At 46.7% G+C, this 15,638-nt stretch overlaps 1 protein-coding gene across 1 annotated transcript in view; it reads left to right on the top strand.

Annotated features, from left to right (window-relative positions):
• Window positions 1–15,638, top strand: part of LOC144822714 (voltage-gated delayed rectifier potassium channel KCNH8-like) — a 1,606,123-nt gene that overhangs the window by 217,870 nt on the left and 1,372,615 nt on the right. The gene's annotated exons all lie outside the window — the stretch shown is intronic.

The following is a 15,638-nucleotide window of genomic DNA, read 5'->3' as shown; positions in this document are numbered from 1 at the left end:
AGAGCCCTAACAAAGTTTGTCATATCCTGGTGTACAGAAGGTTATTATTTACTATGCTTTAAAAGCAAATACAACTAAATATATAATTACAAATGTAGAATGCACCATTTTCACCAAATCTTCTTGGGGGAGAACACCAGCAAAACTCCCCTTGGTAGTGGTCAGGCTTGCTCGCTAGACTCATTATGCTCCTTACAGAGGCTGGTCTGACAAAATGTGCCAGGGCTGCTTTGGGTTCCTAGACATGCCCTTTTGAGAGTGGTATTAACATAAAGGAATGTTTTTACTTCTCCTAACATTTACAAATTTGCATCTTTGATGCACTGTACAGCACGCGTCCATAGTGGGAAGATTTGCAAAGTTGCCTAGGCATAGTTTTTTGTACAGGAGGTGTAACCGATGCTGAACATCAGACACCGAACCTTACACTATGGTGCGCATGACACTAGGTAGCCAGGTTGTGTGGCAGCACTAGGAAGAGAGCATGGCAGTGCCATATTTTAGTAGATATGGAGCTTTCCTGCACTCTCCCTCTCATGGTACACAGCACAGTGACTTTGATTGCTGCTTTGTGCTGTGTGATTTCTTTGTAAATCTGTCCCCAGTGTTTTGAAGGTATCTCATGTCTGCACCGAGAGAGGACATTTAACAACCCAAATTAAAAATGATGGTGTTAACTGCTAGCTATCTGGTCAGGGAGTATTGTTTACTCCCTGTGGAAAATCTCTGCTCCCCCCGTGTTGGGAGTGAAGATAGACGATGTAACCTTGTTCAAAGACCTTTCTCCCAGTTAAAGGCTTTGCTCGGCACAGTGTACATGGAGGCCAAGCAAGGCATTGTGCAGGCATCCCTGCTGTCATTTTGTGAATGACAATGAGCAACCCAGCAGTTTGTGTAAGAACCTAAGGCTGTATTAATCTGCATGTTTGGGGTGCACAAACAGACATTGGTGGAAAAAAGGGCCATCTCTGGGCTGTGGCTGGACCCTGTGAGCACTGTGTGAATGCCTTGTGGCCACTGTTAGGTTGCCCTAGCACCCACTATAGCTCAAGCATCAACAACTGCTCTTCTATGAGCACCAGCCAACATGGTGAGAAGAAGCAGGAAGCCATCTGAGAAAGCCAATACTGACACAGGAGCAAGTGAACCCTGGAACAGGAGCAGAGACAGCCACCAACAACGGTGCAGAGAGACACCTGCAAGGAAGATTGAGCCTATTGATATTGGTGCTGGTGGACACTTACACAGCAATGGTGAACACTAGCGTCTGAGCCTGCATAACATCAGGAGAGGAGTGCAAAGACACAGGGTAGATTACACTGTTACACGAGCACACTGGGAAAAAAATTACACTCGCTAAGGGACAGAGGATGAGACTGACTAATTACATTAACTATTCTCATCAAGTCTTTTACACACTGTTGAAAGCCGCTTGATGGACTTCCCGGCTTTGGGCGGTAGAACCAGGATGCAGGCCCTCTACCACAGGGACACCCTCCTGTTCCACATCTCCCTGACCCCAGGGGGACTTCTTGATCACTACCCCCTGAGCCAACAATGCTGGTCCATGGATTACCCCCGGCCAGGGGGACCCCCCTAGGGTGTCATGCCTCAAGCCCCCTCCCAGTGCGCTAGCCCTTTAATTGTGCACTATATAGGTGTCCTTGACCCAAGGAGCGACGCTTCACGTTCTAGCGTCTAGCTCCGTTGGGTTCGTTTCTGTGCCTGACTTCCTGTGCCTGACTTCCGGTTTTTCTTCGTCCTGGCGTTCTTCCGAAGAGAGAGTGTCTTCGGCTCTGTTGGTTCGTTTGGGAGCCTTTGCAGGCCGTCTCTCTCCTTTGCAAAGTGCCTCTCCACCGCGCTTGTGCAATTTGACACGTTCCGTGTCGTTTCCCGATTTAGCTGCCTTGCAGTGTTCTGGTGTCCCGCCCGGCGGCCGTGTTTGACTTCGCCATCCGGCGGGATTTCCTCTCCCTACCCTTTGCCTCATTACAGCTCCGCTTGTCAGCCGGGTTTTGCTCCGCTGACGAGCCGGGCATCCTCCCTCTGCTGTTGGCCTCGTTTTCCGCCCGCTTGTCAGCCGGGTTTTGCTCCGCTAACGGGCCGGGCCCACCTTCACCCTTCCTTTTTTCTTACCTCACCGGGTTGCTCCGCTGCCAGCCGGGTTCTGCTCCGCTGGCGGCCGGGTTGTTACCGGTGCGCTGACCTTAGTTAGTTAGGGCTTTTCCTTATCCCTTCTTTCACCAATTACTCTTGTGGGTCATTAGACTTATGAGGGTATTGTCTTCTTCACTGCAGCTCCAGTTATATCCCTTTCCAGAGGTTCACCCATATCCATTCAGGGACATCAACATACAATCAGCTAGGTATGTAAGGTTATGTTGTGTAATTGGGAATGTGATTGTCCTCTTCAGATTGAAGAATATAACTCTTTGCATTACACTCTCTCCTGATTGCCAAGCCCACACGAAGGTTGAGACGACCAGTCTGAAGACCCTCAACACCCAATTGTTACCCCCAACCTTTCCTTGTTTTGTCTCCCTGTTTTCCCCTGGCTTGCCTCCTGTGCTCTAGTGCTTGATAGAGTCGGAAGGCTGCAGGGGAAGGCTGTGGATTGTACTTCGGATTCCTGACGCTCCTGCAGAATCATCGTGTATCCTTTACATAGGGGTGCTGGACCCATGCCAACTCCCACCTAGAGTGGTACCCTGGGGAGACCCATCAGTCAGGATACTACTTCCAATTATCCTGCCCTCTAGGTTAAGAGTGGGTCTACCTTGGTCACTCCTAGGGAACCCAGCACTACTGGATGGACAAGGTCCCATTGGTGTCCCCACCGGTGAACACAACCCTCTCTTAATCTTCCATTTAGTCTTCTGGGCCTGCCACTTAGGAATGGCACCCACAGACTTCAAGACGGCAGGAGTTCTGCCTACAGACTCCCCACGCTCTCCTGACAGTAGGTGTCCTTCCTCACACCTCTGGCAAGTAGGCACTAGGCCTCCACCCGGGGGCTCTCCTATGCCCCCCCAGTTTCCTGGGTGGTGCTGCTGATCCCTGGTGGGGCTGCTCACTCTGCCTCCCCTCTTTGGAGACAAGGGGCTAGCCAGAAACCCCTCCTCACTACTCTGGGATATCCTTGCGCCACTTGGCCCTTCTTCCCTCCCTGGGGCCCCTTCAGGCCCCTGGACCCATGACCAGGGGTCCGGTTCTCGTGCAGGCTCCAGGGAATCAAAGAGCCCACACCCTAACCCGGGGTGGCACGATTCTGGAAAATAATGTCTGTGCCTAGGCTCCCCTGGGGCCAGATTGGATAACCCCACAAAATCATTCACCATGCAACTACCCAATCTTCCAGTGCACACTTGTACTCAGCCATACTTGGCACTGGCTGTGCGCTGCCACCAATCACACTGGACTCTGTTTACTCTTAATGTCCAGTTCTCTCAAGCTTAACTCATAAGCGAAGAGAATCCGTTTGTCTTTCAACGCCAGAGCGTTCCTGCTCTCCTCTGCTTGAGTTTTAAGTTTTAACACCTCCAACTCATGCAGTCTGACCCTTTGGATTTCCTCCAACTCCTCTGGTGAAAAACTCCTCCCTGAATGGCTACCACCAGCCCCTGCGGCTGGTCCCTCCACTGGCAAATCCTGTGGACTAAATCCATTCCTTGGGTCATCCTCATCCACCTCATCATCACCCATCTCCTGAGCCTCTTTGGCTTCCCACCAGGCCCTCATGGCCACTTGCAGCTCTTCTTTCTTGGTTCTACTCTTCCTGGGACATCCCAAATTTCTGCAGAATTTCCTCAACTCATCAACCTTGTAGGTAAACAATGCCTCAATGTTTAACTCTAATTCTGCAGCCTCACCGGCTATCTGGATCCACCTCGAGACGTGATGTGTGGTTTAAAGGTTACTCAACAATAGAACTACCAAATCAAAACAATATGTTGTTGCGTCATGGTCTACTATCAATTTACGATGTGCACCCATTAGTGTGAATGGTTTTGCACATACACTTTTTAAATACGTTAGGATCATATCCCACTGCTGCCACCACATGTTGGAAGCTGGAGTCCCAATCCCACACTACTGTCACCAAGTGAGCGACCCACCCAAAGTTAGGCCAAGTAAGGACACCATTTGAGATAGCCCTGCTCACCCCCTTAGTAGCTTGGCACGAGCAGCCAGGCCTATCTACAAGGCAAGAGTGTTCTGTATGTGCAACCACGCACACAGCAACCCCATGGTGACACCACAAATGGACTCCACACAAGTTTGATAAAAATGAGTATAACTTTATACAAAAAGATACTCGATCAGACCACACAATACATAAGCCAACATAGAATAATGAGTAATATTCGTTCTGACTGGCTGGTAGGTTCAAATCCCAACCACCGCTTTCAAAATGCTATGCTGGTCGCAATGCTAGAATCACACAAGTTGCAATAGAAAAGCAATAGTGCACTGCGTAATGATACAATCCTGTGCTGGGCACAGGAGAAATAATACATTGAGTAACGATACACCCCGGTACCTGCAATGCGAGAAATAATGCAATGTGTACCGCTACATTCATGTACTGCGCAATGAAGGAATAATGCAATGCAATGCAATGGGTCACACCCCAATCATGTGCAATGCGGGCCTCTACAATCATGTACTTTGCAATTAAGGAATAATGCAATGCATAATTACAATCATGTACTTTGCAATGAAGAAATAATGCAATGCGGGCCGCTACACTCGTCTACTTGGCAAGGGAGAAATAATGCAATGCGTAGCGCTACAATTGTGTACTTCTTTAGGCAATAATAATGTCAAGCATCCTAAGAAAGTCCAGCAGTTCGTTAGCAGCAATATTGGCACTATGTATTACGACAATCAGCCTCTTCGATAATAGTTACCCCCACACGGTTCAACGTTGACACAGAGTACAGCTTCTTACTTTGGGTCCTGTACTGTTGCTCCTTTTGTCAGTACGGGCCCCACACTGAGCCGAAGCAAAGGCTCACGTCATCGGAAGGACAAAGAGGCCGAGACAGTGTCCCTCCGAGCCCGCAACCTGCCCAGGTAGTAATCCACATTACCTGGGGGCGCGACCCCACTCTTCTCTCCTCCTTCCTTGAACTGGGCCTTCCGTGCAGAACTCTCAACGTGTCTCTGCGGCTCGGCCTGGCAGCTTAGCTCCTCCAGGGCTGCTGGACCGGGACGCGATTGTTAGGAACGCCTCAGGCGGCCACAGGGCAATGTACCCTATGCCCCTGAGATTACTTAAACTATGAGTGCACGTTCACCACCGCACCCTCCGGGTCTCTTCTGGCATGTAGCCAGGCACACAACGCTGATGGGACTCCTTGTCGACTCCAAGAGCACGCTCACCAGGCACTCCTTCCTGGGGTCTCAGTTGGCATCAAGACACGCACACCACGTTGCAGAGACTCACTTTCCTCCGGTGCACACGATGATCAGCCGATCACCTCCACAGTCCCAGGATGCACCAAAGCACGCACACTGCTTTACTGAGACTTACTCCAACTCCAGTGCCCCGATATCCAGGCGCTCTTCACCAATGCCTTCGGCCGCACCATGACACACTCACTGTGTCTGAGCCTCACATCTCCTCCGGTGCACTCAATAACCAGGTGGTCCTCACCAATGCCTTTGATGCACCCCAAGAGGCACCCTGCACGTCTGAGACTCACTCCACTTCCAATGCACACGTTGGTCAGGCGCTCCTCACTAACTCTTCCCGTGCAACACGACACGCACCCTGTGCGTCTGATACTCACTCCACCTCCGGTGCACACTCCAACCAGGCGCTCCTCACCAGCACCTGCGGTGCACCACGACACGCACCCTGCACGTCGGTTTCTCCCTTCAGCTTTGGTGCACGCGCTGACCAGGCGCTCTTCACTAACACCTGCGGTGTACCACGACACGCACCCAGCGTGTCCGAGACTCACTTCACCTGCGATGCCCAAGTTGGCCAGGTGCTCTTCACCTGTGCTTCCTGTGCACCACGACACGCACCCAATGCGTCCGAGTCTCACTCCTTCTTCGTGTGTCCAAGATCACAGGGCACACCTTCCGAGGATCTCAAGCTGCAACAACACACGCCCACCGCGTCGCTTGAAAATTCCCCTGAAACTTTTATGTCCCTGTGTTTCCAAACAGGGAGCCAGCTCACCTCGGGCCCTTGGGTTTACAAGACACAGCACAAAGCACAGTCTCCATCAAGCAGGGGGAACCAGTGCCTTCAAGCACAGTCACAACAGCATCTTCCTTGGTTAGAACAGCAAACTGAAGACCAGCCCCAGATCATGAAGTAAGAATTTGTCTTTCCCCAGCAGTCTCTTCAGTTGCTTCTTCCTTAGCAGAGGTTCCTCTCAACCACCAAATGGGTCCAAGCCTTTTCAGTCTTAATCCATTTCTATTTCATTCCAACATTCAGGAGTTTCAGCTCTCATAGTTATACCCCTTAAGGCAGAGGTCTTCAAACTTTTGAAGGTTGAGCCCCCTCAGCTGAATTGAATTAGATGTCGGGGCCACCCAACCACCTGACAAATTTCGGGAATCTGGTACACTCCCCCATTTCCACCTTCTCTGTGAATTCCCTCAGTACCGCTCACCAACAATGTACCTCTCTCTCTATAGCACCTTTCTGACAAACATTGCATTTTTTTACAACGCTACTCATAGTTTACTCACACTCAGTTGTTTGATCTGCATGGTACACATTCTTTGTAGCAGGCGCATTAACCCTCTGCACTGGTGGGTGGCAGGAGTACCCATGTGAGTGCACGGTAAGGGATGCAACAGTGTCAGAGTACTTGCAAACACAGCATCCCCCAGAAGCCAGAACTCGGGTGCGGTGGCACTGGTCGCACTGCCATTGAGCCAGACCTGGCTGCAGCAGCCCGGGCTGAGACACAAAGGGGTGAGGGGGCTAAAGCCCTTTTAGCCTTATGGGCGTTGCGCACCTGATGGTGTCCTATGGCTCCATGAGACAGTACAGGTCGAAGGGGTACTGAGACCGAAGCACAGACAACATCACACATGTAGGACATCACCTTCGAATGTGCAATGCATTGTGGGAATGGCATGTAAACCAATGTTTAGGGCACATTTTACAACAAGAGTCCATGGGTGTTGCTGCCCCTCTGTCCTATACTGAAGGAAGATGTCCAGTAACTGAAAGCAAGACATAAACCAACTGTTTCACTTTTACTCTCCTCCCCTTTTCTCCCAGTATTTCTTAGGTGCAGGCCTTAGATGCGGGTAATTATACCTGCATTGCCTCCAGCCAGTTGGGTGTAGCCAAGAGGACATTCATCCTTCTGGTCCAGAGTTGGTGCCCGTTGTAATTTATTGGATGACATACTTAAGTATGAAAGTCGTACGGGTAGAATAAATAGAAAAGGATATAGAAACCTGAGCCAGAGGCAGTGGAAAGGAAAGGGATCTCTGTGATTGTCTAATTATTCCTGTAGAGAAACCAATTGATTTAACATTCTGATAAATTTTGAAACCCCTAGATTTCGGGTGGCGCAGGTGTAGCACAGTGTACACCTCCGCATATTTTATCTCCCTATTAACGTATTGTATTCAGTGATGGTGTCTTGTCACCTTTTGGCACTTTAAAGCACTTTAAGATAATGCTAGAATACAAACAAATGCAAACTGAGATGGAACTAGGGAAATGTAGACATTCATAGCAGGCAAACCGTGCATGGACATGCATTGCAGTATAATCAGCGGAACTCCAGGGTGTGGTTTATGTAAAGTGCCCTGCTGGAATTTAAGTGGTTAAAATCTAAACAGTCCAAACTCTCTTAGTGCAGAATTAATAATTCTAAATTGGGCACGAACACTGTTTTTTGCAGATTCTGAAGTTATCACAGCCCTGGAATGAGGCTATAAATAGGGGCATTGATACCACAGAAGATGCCTGTGTAATAGAGAAACGTTCACTCCGTTCTGGGAAGAGCTGAGAGCCAACCATCCCAGTACGGGGCTAATTCCTAGAGCTGAAATGTTCATTGCTTTCAGTTTCATAACAGAGGAGACTCTTTGAATTCTACTGCAGCTGAAGCATTTAAGCTCTAGGAATTAACACCGTCTTGGGACAATTAACTCTTCAAAATAAACAAAGGCATGGGCACATTGGGCCCCACCAATTTCCCCTCCCCCCCCCTACAGCCCTCTGTTACTGCTGAACCCCTGGGCTAATTGGCTGCTGCTCCGGAGGGACAGTGGAAAACAAAGGTAAGAGTGTAGGGTGGAGTGCGCGTCCCCCCCTGAGAGGGTGTTGCGCCCCCCAGGGCGGCACGCCCCACAGATTGAAGAACTCTGCCTTAAGGTCTTTGAAGTTTGTTGTGCTCTGGGGTCCATTACCCCTCCCTAAATCAGTTCTGGGTGTCTCTCTCCCAGTGTCACCCGTGGGTCTGGATCCTTAATCACTCAGCAAGAGATGGGTCAGTTGGTTTATAGGACCAGCCCAGGCATTTTCACCTCCGAGGTTTCTCCTTCCCCTATTTCTCCAGATGCAGGGCAGCCTGGTGCCATCTCAACCCCTCCCTGGCTCAAGACCTCTCCGAGCTCCTCTCACCTGGAAGATCCAGACAATCAATCCACATTCAGCAGAGACACACAAATATGCTTATAGCCCAAAACTCAGCCACTTTCAAAAGAGTGGTTTCTGAACACACAGTGACAAAACCACTTTCATAGAAATATGTGTTATGACACTGTGAGTTTACACATACTAAACTTCACCTCTCCATTATAAACTTACAGGAAACTAGGCTAACAAAACACACTACCCAGCCTCCCCTATTCTGTCTTATGGGCAGAATGGGCTTTCAGTAGTGAAAAATGAAATGGAGTGTTTTTCACTGTCAGGACATAACACATACCTTAGTATAAGTCCTGTCTTTTACTTACACTGCAGCCTGCCCAGGGGTTACCAGGGGGACCTACCACAGGGGTGCCCACTGTGTATGAAAAAGGGAAAGTAAGGCCAGCCATGTGGTTGCACTTGTCAGGACAACATGCTAACTTAGCAAACTGCGCGCAGGCCCTACACAGCTGGCCTGAGTTCCCTTCTCCATGTGCCCTTGCATTACTAGCCCTGGCACACATAGTGCACATCACTAGGGACTTTACTAGTAAGGCAAACATACCAATCATGGCCAACCAATTATCATTACACTTTACATAGGGAACAATTGTACTTTGACACTGATCATTAGTGGCAAAGTACCCAAAGCATCTAAATTGGCAACTCTATGTCAGGAAAACAGTATAGGCGGAAAGCAAAAAGTTTAAGGAACTTTAGCCAAAAAGGCCAAGTCCTACACACACCCTGGTTATTCTCCAGCCATGTCATTACATAGTCACAGCATTCTTCAGTCAGGCCCCTTTTTACACCCACAATCAAATATATTCCTCTAGAATATTCTCCAACAAAAGAATTCCCCACACCCATCCACTTCATTTGTGTTTCCCTCAAGCACCATGAACCGTGTACTAGCTGGTCACCCAAGGAACTAAAAAGTTCACTCTGCATAAACATCCATGCCATGTGATGTTCTTCGCATCCACCATAGAGACAATGATCGCCCTGTTAAAAATGTGTCACTCTTAATAATACACTGCCTCCAGGGCTGGACTGGCCATAACGGGCACCAGGCGTTTCCCTGGTGAGCTGCTAGGGTGGGGGCTGATTTTGGGCCCCTGGGGGCCGTTTTTGTTCTAGGGCCGTTTTTGCAGCATAGCTGCAAAATCGTCCCTGTAACAAAATCTGCCAAAACTGGCCCTGGCAAACAGCTCAGCCGCTCCCAGTGGGGCCGACCGAGCTCTTTGCCAGGGCCAGTTTTGGTTTCCAGTCCGGACCTGACTGCCACTCCTCTCTACCTTTACCAGTGTCCTTCCATACCCCCTCCCTCGTGTCCCCTGCCTCAGCCTTTTTCCCAAACACAAAACATTTTCACGTCCTCTGCAACAGCAAACCAATTCAGATGGCAACTTGCTTCTCTCAGCATCACAGTTATGCACCTAAGCATCCTGGTATGGTACAAGAGCATCATAAGACAAAAATATAGCACAGTTGGAGCTAATAATAGAAAATATATATACCGAAGGTGAGGATATTTTTGTAGATGATATATAAGACATGTTTATGTCAGGCTATATTTCTATAGAGAGTATTTGAACGTACAAACACTGTACTAAGCCTGAGAAATGCTTATAGGGCTTCTTAAGTGGGTGGCACAATGAGTGCTGCAGTTGGACTAGTAGCATATAATTTACAGGTGCTGGGTACACGTGGTACCACTTTACTAGGGACTTAAAAGTAAATTAAATATGCCAATTGGGTGTAAGCCAATGCTACCATGTTGAAAGGAGAGAGCACAAGCACTTTAGCATTGGTTAGCAGTGGAAAAGTGGACAGAGTCCTAAAGCTAGAAAAAAAGAAGTTAAAAAAAACTGGAGGCTAGAAGGCACAGCATTGGGTGGAAAACCACACCAAGGATGCCAGGTACAACAGAGAGATGTTTGCACATGTCTGCAGGCCATTAAATAATCCTCTTTGAAAGAGTTGTTTTGTGAAATACATGCTGTTAGTAGAAAATAAATTAACACTTAAATAGAAGTTGAATAGTAATTATCTTTATGAGGCTTTAGCGAAATGTACAAGCACAATGATTTTCTTTTATATTCTTTTATGGTGGGTTGGTACTGCTATTATAAGTCGATTTTAATGTTGTGTCGTATTTAATTATGCAATGGATTTAAGTAATCTCATGCCTTAATAAATTACATTGAAATTGAAAATTGTTATACCACTCATTCCAGTTCTGAGTAATTGATCTATTTAATATATAAACCCAACTTCCTATTGTATTCCTTGTTATTACTCTATTGATGCTTCCCTCAGAGTATCCCCCATTAAAGAGGCACAAATACCAAACCATCTAGTTTTTGAAGCAAGAATATTTAGGTAAACATGTATGTACCAACTCTTTCCCCTGGGTGTACTGGATCTGCCTGGGTTTAACTGTGCCGGAATAAAAAAAAACATTTTAACCAGTGCCTTACTCTTTTGGGCTCCACTTTAGTTTTTGTGCAAAGTCCACAATACCTGCTACCATGAGTGGTGTTGTTGATCATGTGTCACAGCTTGCTGAGTCCTCTTTACTGGCTCCATTCAAGCAGGACTCCAGATCAAGTCAATGGTGCTCACTGCCTGTATTGGCCTATTTGTTGTGAGAGTTCAGCCTTCCATGGTCCTAGTGCCTCATTTTCAGCGGGTTTCCTATAAGCGTCATTTGGATCTGGTCTATGAAGTAGGCCAAGATCGTGAAAGTGATGGATCCCTGATCCTCGCCTGTTCTGGTTTGAAGCCATTCATGCAATAGAAACATTCATGCACATCTCTGAGCCGGCTGGTTTATCATTTCTGTTTTGCTCCAAATATTGACCAAAACTAAAGCTATCACTATGAATTCTGCCTTGGGAGGTACCTGAAATATTACTTTTGTCTCCAGGGAGCTGAATATGTCACAAACAGAGGTCATCCTTGTCTACAAGTCAGCCTTTTGCTCGTTGTAGACACTTTTCAGAACAATTGAAAAGTAGGAAGTCACCTAATTATGGTATCTAAGGAAAGACCTAACAGCATCTGTAGACGCAGATGAAGCACAATGATTGGATAATTGCTCGTGATGTTATGAAAGGTCAATGCTTAACGAGCCCTGTGTGACTTGTCATCCATGCTCATTACCTTCAGATGTCTTAGCGACTTCAATCACGCTGTCTTCACCCACAAAAAACACTATGGAACGGTCACTCATTTTTTAGTATGTTTTTATCAAACATACAGTTAGGAGGTACCAGTTCTGGTAAATATATTTTGCTTGGACACACAAAAGAAAAATATAAGTTGCACAGAATTTTAACTTTTAGTTGATATTTCAGATTGTTTGCATTTATGACATGTCGCCCTTTAGTTAGGGCCCATTACTTATTAAAAACATCCATTAACATTGAACCTTATTTGTTAATTGTCAATAAGTCGTACCATCGATGGCTCCTAACTAGGCTCCGTTTCAATTCGATTCATTTAACATTGGGGATTATCAAGGTTGGTGTAACCCCGAAGATGCCGAACCCTGCCAATGTGATAATTTCTCGCCCCAGGACACATTGCATTTTATGATGTTCTGTGACTTTTTTCCCCATATTCAAATGAGATTATTGTTACCTTTTTTGAGAGGAAGGGGTTTCACTCAGGTTAGACCAGCAGTAGTTTTTCTTCAATCTTTGTGTAACCCTGGTGATATTTTTAATATTGCATCGTTTTTGGTAGCAGCAGTGAGGATCAAGAATAAGAGAAATTTGAGGATGATGCCACCTTAATTTATCGTTTGTGGTCTACTGCTATCTTCTGGTTAAGGGGTCTAAATTGGTGTTAGGGTTTTTTTAATGAATTGAAATATCTCCCATGTATTTTAACTGTCATGCTTAAAGATCTGTAACATTGTTTAAGTGTGTGTTCTGTGTTTGTACGTTTATGATTTTAAGTAATCAAATAAAGTGGATTGACTGACTGACATGTCGCCCTTTAATCATGGGGTGTCGGCTTAAGATAACGTTATAGAGCAGTTAGTGTAACTATTTTTATATAAGTTCCTTACCCAGATGCGCTTTAAGGTACATGAAGAAGGCACCCCATAAAAAAAATCTAAATGTAAAACAGATAAACTTTTACATAATCAAGATAAACATAATTTACTGTTGTGAAATTAGACTTAAATCCAATACTATGTCAATCTACCTCGACACGATAATGGGTTTAGACCTCAAAATTTCTTACAGTGCATGTACCTTATTGGTTATTTGTTAACACTGAAACTTGCTGGGATGCTCAATTGCACAAATGAAACATTTTCCCTACCTTGTTTTAAAAGTGGCAATATTTTTTTGTTAACTGCTTTTTCTTTATTGTTTTCATTAGCAATACGTCTACAGACAAACAAACAAAAAAGGGAAACAGAACTGGAAACCAAGCAGGACAATTTATAGAAAATCAATAAGTTATTACAGGGTATGGAGGCTACATCCTGAGTGAATCGCTCTAGACCTGCTGAAATCTCCTAAAAAGGCAGGTCCTTTCTGTGTTATAGCCTCGCAGATAAAAAGATGGTACCCTTTTATTCCACCAATTCTTTTGTTCTGGAGTTTCTCTGTCTTAACTGCTGCAGAAAGATACCACTGCTATTTAGCTCAGAATATGAAATACAACACACACATTAATGGCAGAGGTCACTGTGGAGTGTTGTTCAATATCCATCAAATCCTTTCGGAAATGGACCAACGTACATTGAGTCTAGAGAATTTGACAAATATGTTTATTGTTATTTCAGCATTCAGGGCAATGCATCTGAGCATCCCGTCACCCCAATCCTCTTCCAGAGCTTCAGCTTGGAAGAGGCTCTAAAAACAAAGATTTCTAGGCGTGTGGCTAATAATTAAGCAATATAGTAGCCCTGTGTGTTGTGTGAAGAGCAGATGAAAGCAAGCCAAGTGAGATAGTTAGACTCAAGACACCAAGGTTTGGTGGACCGACTTGGGCAGATCATGACTTGAAGCAGAGTTGTGATACAGAGTCAATATAGATGTGGAAAGGGACTATTGAGATTCAATTCATTAGATGATGTGGTGGCCACTCTAAAATACGAAGGTGTTTAAAGAACTCTGATGTGGGGATCGCATATTCTGCGGAAAGAATTTTTAAAGAATTTTAAGACTTAACCTCAAAATAATTGTGCCACGTCAACGTTAGTCATTTGAGATTTACCAGCATCATTCTCAGGAAATTGTGGCAATAAGAAAGCTCCAGGCAGCCCAAAATTCAGGGATGGACCTATTATAGGTTAAAACCATCGGCCAAAACCATAGAATCCTTTATCGGAGGCGAAAACAATTACACAATGCCTTGACATGTTATGTTATGTTATGTTATTGTTATTTATAAAGCGCACAGCTGCCCCAGCGAAGGGTCGTCCTGGCGCTTGAACAGGTACTAAAACATAACACACAAGGAAAGGAAAAGGACATCTAAACAAGTACAGAAAACAGGAAAGTTTTAATAGCACGCCTAAAAGCGGTCAAATTATCCAGAGCACGGATGTGCACCGGGAGAGTATTCCACAAACCAGCGGCAAGCACTCGGAAGGAGCGGCCACCCATCCTGCTAAGTTTGAAGCGAGGGCAGGCCGCAAGATAAAGAGCCTCCGATCCCAAGGACCTCGAAGGGACATAGGGGATAAGCAAATTAGCAAGTGCAGGCGGCGAAGAAAGCTTCATGATTTTAAAGGCCAGACAAAGCGACTTAAACTTAATTCTTTGCCTGACCGGCAGCCAATGAAGGGCAGAAATAGTGCTGGAAACAGAACAGTATCTAGGAAGGCCAACAATGGCCCGAGCCGCAGCATTCTGTACCCTTTGAAGCCTGGATGCCTCAGCCTGGTTTATCCCCACCAGCAGCGCGCTGCCGTAGTCCAGCCGAGATAAAACCGTGGCTTGGACCACGAGCTGCCGGGTGGAGGGATCAAAAAACTTAAGGACCGGTCTTAGGCCGCGCAAAATGCCGTAGCAGGTGGCTGCAACCTTCTTCGTATGGCTCGTAAAAGTAAGCGCCGGATCCAGCCATACCCCTAGGTTCTTTACTTCGGAAACTGGAGCGGGAGTGACGCCCAGTTCAGGAGGCCACCACTGATCTCCCCAAAGCTCTGCATGTTTTCCCAAGACCATAACTTCGGTTTTTTTGGCGTTCAGTTGTAAGCAATTGGTTCTCAACCAATTTGCTACTGCCACTAGTCCTGCTCGGAATCTGGGGGCATCCACTTCAGGGTCTCCACTCAGTGTCACCGCCAGCTGCGTATCGTCGGCATATGAGGTCATCGCCAAACCCCATTGTTTGACGATTGCAGCTAGCGGTTTCACGTAGAGGTTAAACAAGGTAGGGCTCAACGAGGAGCCCTGTGGAACCCCCAGGTCCAAAGGATGGAAGGTGGACTGGCCAGGTGGTATAGCCACCTTGAAGGACCGACCAGAGAGGAAAGAGCAGAACCACTGTAGAGCAGTCCCCGCTATTCCAGCTTCCTCTAGACGCCGAATTAAAACACGGTGGGACACAGTATCGAATGCGGCGCTCAGATCTAATAAAAGGAGCGCCGCCGTTTCCCCAGAGTCGAGCACCACACGTAGGTGCTCCATCATATAGAGCAAAGCGGTCTCGGTACTGTGTCCCGACCGGAAACCATTCTGACTCGGGTCCAGAATATGGTTACGGGAAAGATGGTCAGATAAGATGGAGTTTACATGAGCCTCAATGACTTTGGCAGTCCAAGGAAGAAGAGATATGGGGCGGTAGTTCTCAGGCAGGAGCGGGTCTGAATTTGCCTTCTTCAGAACTGGGGTAACTACCGCCTGCTTCCACAAAGAGGGGACCGTTCCAGAAGATAACGACAAGTTAACCAAGGAAAGTATCGGAGCACGACACAAGGGGGAGAGAATCCTGATTAAGTCAGGCTTCAGCGGATCCAGAGGAGAGCCAGATTTAATCC

The sequence above is a fragment of the Lissotriton helveticus genome, chromosome 3_1 (assembly GCF_964261635.1).
Source record: "Lissotriton helveticus chromosome 3_1, aLisHel1.1, whole genome shotgun sequence".
Taxonomy (NCBI): domain Eukaryota; kingdom Metazoa; phylum Chordata; class Amphibia; order Caudata; family Salamandridae; genus Lissotriton; species Lissotriton helveticus.
The sequence above is the reverse complement of the archived record's forward strand: the minus strand, read 5'-3'. Positions and strand labels throughout refer to the sequence as shown.